This window comes from Staurois parvus, unplaced genomic scaffold (assembly GCF_062004578.1).
Source record: "Staurois parvus isolate SC_StPar_1 unplaced genomic scaffold, SC_StPar_1.0 ptg000693l, whole genome shotgun sequence".
NCBI lineage: Eukaryota > Metazoa > Chordata > Amphibia > Anura > Ranidae > Staurois > Staurois parvus.
In genome coordinates, this window is record NW_028318489.1 from 1,111,330 (window position 1) to 1,117,451 (window position 6,122).

The following is a 6,122-nucleotide window of genomic DNA, read 5'->3' on the forward strand; positions in this document are numbered from 1 at the left end:
ATCAGTTTTTGAATTATTCAGACCAGCCCGTCTGGCACCAAAAACTATGCCACGTTCAAAGTCAATTAAATCCCCTTTCTTCCCCATTCTGAGGCTCGTAAGTCATCTGTTGTTGCCATGTGATTGGATGATTAGCAATTTGTGTTACAAAGCAACTGAACAGGTGTACCTAATAAAGGGTCCGGTGAGTGTATGTTTACACATTTACCATTTAAAAAAGCACAAAATTGAAAAAAAACCAAAACACATTATTTAACTTGTAAACAATGTTGCAATGCTTTGTACCAGAATGATAATGCAGAATTTTCATTGAATTTCACACCATTAGTGGGCTGCAGAATTAGCCGATTTTCATGCAGCCATCAAATTTGAGTGATCCGGCATGTTGAAATTTTTTTTGAAAAACAAATGAATTACTAATCAATGATGGGAGAATCATGCAAGAAATATAATCAAAAAAGAACGAAGCGTGACCTGGAAGGAAAGAAGATTCCCAGCCATGAAAATTATTTTCTGTAGCAACATGAGGTGAAACTGATGGCTTGGTTTGTCGAATTTCGAAATGAATGGTGACACCATCGGATTACAAAAAGAACAACATTTCTGATTTTCTAAAGAAAATGAATTCAGAATTCGACCCATGTATGGCCCACCTAACTTTAGTGTCATTTTAACCACTTGAGATCCAGAAGGTTTTGCTCTCATTTATGACCAGGCCATTTTTTGCTATTTGGCACTGCGCTACTTTAACTGACAATTGCACTTTCATGCATAACTGTATGAAAATCAAATTTATATAATTTTTTTCACACAAATAGAGCTTTCTTTGGGTGTTATTTGGTCACCACTTGGTTTTTTGTTTTTTATTATATAAACGAACCAAAAAAGATAAAGAATTAAAGACCAAAAATTTGGAAAAAAACCCCAATATTTTCTTTCTGTGATAAAACATATTCAGTATTTTTTTTAACTAAATTTCTTCATAAATTTAGGCCAAAATGTATTCTGCTACGTCTTTGGTAAAGAAAAAAAATCCCAAGTGCAAATTTTATATATATATATAAACACACACATACATAAACACACACACATATATATATATATATATCTGATACAGTGGGGCAAAAAAGTATTTAGTCAGCCACCAATTGTGCAAGTTCTCCCACTTAAAAAGATGAGGGAGGCCTGTAATTGACATCATAGGGAGACCTCAACTATGAGAGACAAAATGAGAAACAAAATCCAGACAATCACATTGGCTGATTTAGAAAGAATTTATTTGCAAATTATGGTGGAAAATAAGTATTTGGTCAATATCAAAAGTTCATCTCAATACTTTGTTATGTATCCTTTGTTGGCAATGACAGAGGTCAAATGTTTCCTGTAAGTCTTCACAAGGTTGGCACACACTGTTGCTGGTATGTTGGCCCATCCTCCATGCAGATCTCCTCTAGAGCAGTGATGTTTTGGGGCTGTCACTGGGCAACACAGACTTTCAACTCCCTCCAAAGGTTTTCTATGGGGTTGAGATCTGGAGACTGGCTAGGCCACTCCCGGACCTTGAAATGCTTCTTACGAAGCCACTCTTTCGTTGCCCGGGCGGTATGTTTGGGATCATTGTCATGTTGGAAGACCCAGCCACGTTTCATCTTCTATGCCCTTGCTGATGGAAGGAGGTTTGCACTCAAAATCTCACGATACATGGCCCCATTCATTCTGTCCTGTACATGGATCAGTCGTCCTGGTCCCTTTGCGGAGAAACAGCCCCAAAGCATGATGTTGCCACCCCCATGCTTCACAGTAGGTATGGTGTTCTTTGGATGCAACTCAGCATTCTCTCTCCTCCAAACACGACGAGTTGTGTTTCTACCAAACAGTTCTATTTTGGTTTTATCTGACCATATGACATTCTCCCAATCCTCTTCTGGATCATCCAAATGCTCTCTAGCAAACTTCAGACGGGCCCGGACATGTACTGGCTTAAGCAGGTGGACACGTCTGGCACTGCAGGATCTGAGTCCCTGGCGGCGTAGTGTGTTACTGATGGTAGCCTTTGTTACGTTGGTCCCAGCTCTCTGCAGGTCATTCACTAGGTCCCCCCGTGTGGTCCTGGGATTTTTGCTCACTGTTCTTGTGATCATTTTGACCCCACAGGGTGAGATCTTGTGTGGAGCCCCAGATCGAGGGAGATTATCAGTGGTCTTGTATGTCTTCCATTTTCTAATTATTGCTCCCACAGTTGATTTGTTCACACCAAGCTGCTTGCCTATTGCAGATTCAGTCTTCCCAGCCTGGTGCAGGTCTACAATTTTGTTTTTGCTGTCCTTCGGCAGCTCTTTGGTCTTCACCATAGTGGAGTTTGGAGTGTGACTGTTTGAACTTGTTATCAGTATAAAAGACACCTGTCCACAACCTCAAACAGGTGCCATTGATACAGGTAATGAGTTTAGGACAGAGGAGCCTTTTAAGAAGGTACAGGTCTGTGAGAGCCAGAAATCTTGCTTGTTTGTAGGTGACCAAATACTTATTTTCCACCATAATTTGCAAATACATTTTCTCCAAATCAGCCAATGTGATTGTCTGGATTTTTTTTCTCATTTTGTCTCTCATAGTTGAGGTCTACCTATGATGCCAATTACAGGCCTCTCTCATCTTTTTAAGTGGGAGAACTTGCACAATAGGTGGCTGACTAAATACTTTTTTGCCCCACTGTATATATATATAAACACACATATACAGATATATATATATAAAGAAAAGACAGACACACACACACACATATATATATATACACACATACATTATGATGCTATGCCGGTATTGGCGGTGATCAGAGACTTATAGTGGGACTGTAAAAATGTGGCGTGCAATCTGGTGCTAGCTGACACAGGCTGAGAGGTACACTGACTGACACTGACATCAATAGTGCCACTAATACAGTGATCAGTGCTAATTCTGTACACTGTCACTGTAACTAATGACGCTGGCTGAGAAAGGGTTAACATCAAGGGGCCAATTGTATGCCTAACAATGTGTAATGTGTGTTATATGTGCTGCTTTTACTTTACTGTATGGCTGTTTTTCTCCCTGCTTTGCAGGAAAAAAAAACAAAACAGGCATATCAGTGTTTCCTGTACACAGAGTTCTTTTAGTAAACACAGAACCCTGTGTGTGATTGGACACAGTTGATCAACTGATTTTAGCTGTAACCATTGGCTGAAACCAGTTGCCAAATTCATGCTGTGTCCAACCACAAGAAACTCTTCTGCTTTTTGCTGCATATGGGGGACTGGAGTGCGGGAACCTGTATGCGGTCTGATATTATAAGGGCTGTTTGGCAGGGAGGTCTATCTCATCAGGAAAGGAGACACCTAATTGGGGACGGTGGAGGGTATACCGGTGCAAGAATTTGGTGAAGAGTTTCTTGTTGTGAACACGGAGAATATTATCGATTTTTTTCCCTGAATATAAATCACGTATGTATTGGACTGTGTATGGGACTTAATTACGAATTGGACATTTATACATAATTGTTTAGTGTTGATGTCTAAATGTATTTTTCTATTGTGGTTATCGATGATATAGTAGAGCGCGTTGCTGCGTTAGTTAATATGATGTTCACATGTGTGGTGATTGCACTGCCAGGTTGTAGCAGCTCTGCAATTCCAAAACTGTTTTCTATTTTCACATTTTTTCTCTATTTTTTTTTATTTGCTTTCCTTTTATTATTTTTGATACTTTTTTGTTTGAGCACAGTAATAACATGGGGATCACTATTTATTTTATATTTGTTATCACATCTTAAGTAATGACAAAAGGTATTGCCGAATGAACAGGTCCATAACAGAGATATAAAAATTGCTCATCTCCATAGGGGGTGAACAGGTGTGAAAGATGAAGTAGTTAAGATATATCAACTAGCTGAAGACACTGGATGTGCTGCACATGCCCATAAAAAAACATCATCAAAGTACACAGGACATGTGTAGCACATCCAGTCCTTCTATCCCTCTGCCCCCTTCCAATTGCTGGCCATTCTAGGTTCTAAAAATGAAAAGAAAAAAAGCTGTCCGTTTATCAACATTGTTCAGATGCAAAATAGACAGATTTATTTATTTATTTCAGGTACTTATATAGCGCTGTCAATTTACGCAGCGCTTTACATATATATTGTACATTCACATCAGTCCCTAACCCTCAAGGGGTGTACAATCTAAGGTCCCTAATTCACATTCATACATAAGACAGATACAATATAACAGTATTACTTTTGTACCTACTACATTTTAGTGCTCGGTCACACCGAATCAGACTTTGAAATCGTGCAACTTCACTTAAAGTCGCACGATTTCAAAGTTGGATGTCAGTGCGACTTCAGGTGCAACTTGTAAGAAATCTGTGCGACTTGTATAGGCACATGTGTCTATGCAAGTTGCCCCTGAACTTGCAAAAAGTAGTGCATGCACTGATTTCAAAATTGGTGCAACTCTGATGAAGTCGGAATCGCACCAATTTGACGGCTTCAATTGCAGACAATAGGGTGTGACTTGTCATGTTGATTTGAAACTATCAAATTCCATGACAAGTCACAATGATATGACCGGGGTCTTACCCTAGGTTCACATCTATGCGGGTGGTGCCGCTGCAGATCCGCGCGAAAATCCGTGCAGCCGCACCACCCACACAGAGAATTGCGGACCCGTAGGCAGGTGCCATTATTTCTAATGGCACGCCGCCCGCACTGGGAAACGTAACCGTAGTGGGAACCGAGGGTCCCGTGAGGGCTGCGTTTACCAAAAAAGTGCAGGGACTTCTTTCCCTGCGTGAATGAATGGGCTCTTGTGCCCGAGCAAAACGCGTCGCGCACGGCCGCATATGTGTGAACCGGGGGTTAGGGCTGATTCACAATGTAAGGAGTGCTACTGCAGCACTTTACTTCAGCGAAAGCTCTCTGTCGCCAGCTGCCCTAGGGGGTAGTGTGGTGCGCGAATCAGCGCATTGTACTGCTGACCCTGCATTCACTATATCTGATCTCCCAGGACCCTGCATTCACTATATCTGGTCTTCCAGGACCCTGCATTCACTATATCTGGTCTTCCAGGTCCCTGCATTCTCTATATCTGGTCTCCCAGGACCCTGCATTCACTATATCTGGTCTCCCAGGACCCTGCATTCACTAGATCTGGTCTCCCAGGGCCCTGCATTCACTATATCTGATCTCCTAGGACCCTTCATTCACTATATCTGGTCTCCCAGGACCCCGCATTTACTATATCTGGTCTCCGAGGCCCCTGCATTCACTGTATCTGGCCTCCCACAGTACACAGAACATGAAAATGCTATTATTTTCATAAATACAAACTGCTAAATACCTTTCCTCATCAGCTGTATATAGCAGTCTTGTGACTTCTATCAGTGTCCAGCAGAGCACTAGTTAAAGCCTGTAGGAGGATTGTTCTATGAGGCTGCAGGACCCCTGACCCTCTGTCTGAACCGCGCCAATTGGCCCTGTGCTGATAACATGCACTCTCCCAAAAAAAAAAAAACTCTAGCAATACACACCAAAGGGATCATGTGCAGCTTACCCTCAAGGCTTTGTTCTATTAGCAGATGGATTGGGGACAGTAGAAGGGGAGCATCAAAGAAGACAGGATCAAACATCCTTTTTACACAATGCAGAGGATTAACCCCTTAGATTCCACAGTGAGTATAACAAGCATGCTTTACTGCATATACAGACTGATTTTACTGTTGTAGTTTTAGTAACACTTTAGGTAACCCCTAAGGTCTTGTTCCTCCTCAAGCCTGTGTCTGGACAGTGAAAGGGGAAAGCGGCACAGTAAGGAGCTCATCTCTCTATTACTATGCTCTCTCCTCTCATCAACAAGACCTTGTTAATATAGAAGTATTGCAATATAATTGATTGGCATCTTGTGCTGCTTCACCCTCTCCCAGTCTGCACTCTGCTGTACAGGGGGATTGCAAGAGGCCAAATTCAAGTATTTACACTGCCTATATTTGAAATTTAAAAAAAAAATCTGATGCATAAATAAATACAGAGCTGCCATAATATACAGAATTTACATCTCCCAAAGTTTAGTTTCAACTTATCACCTTTGAGC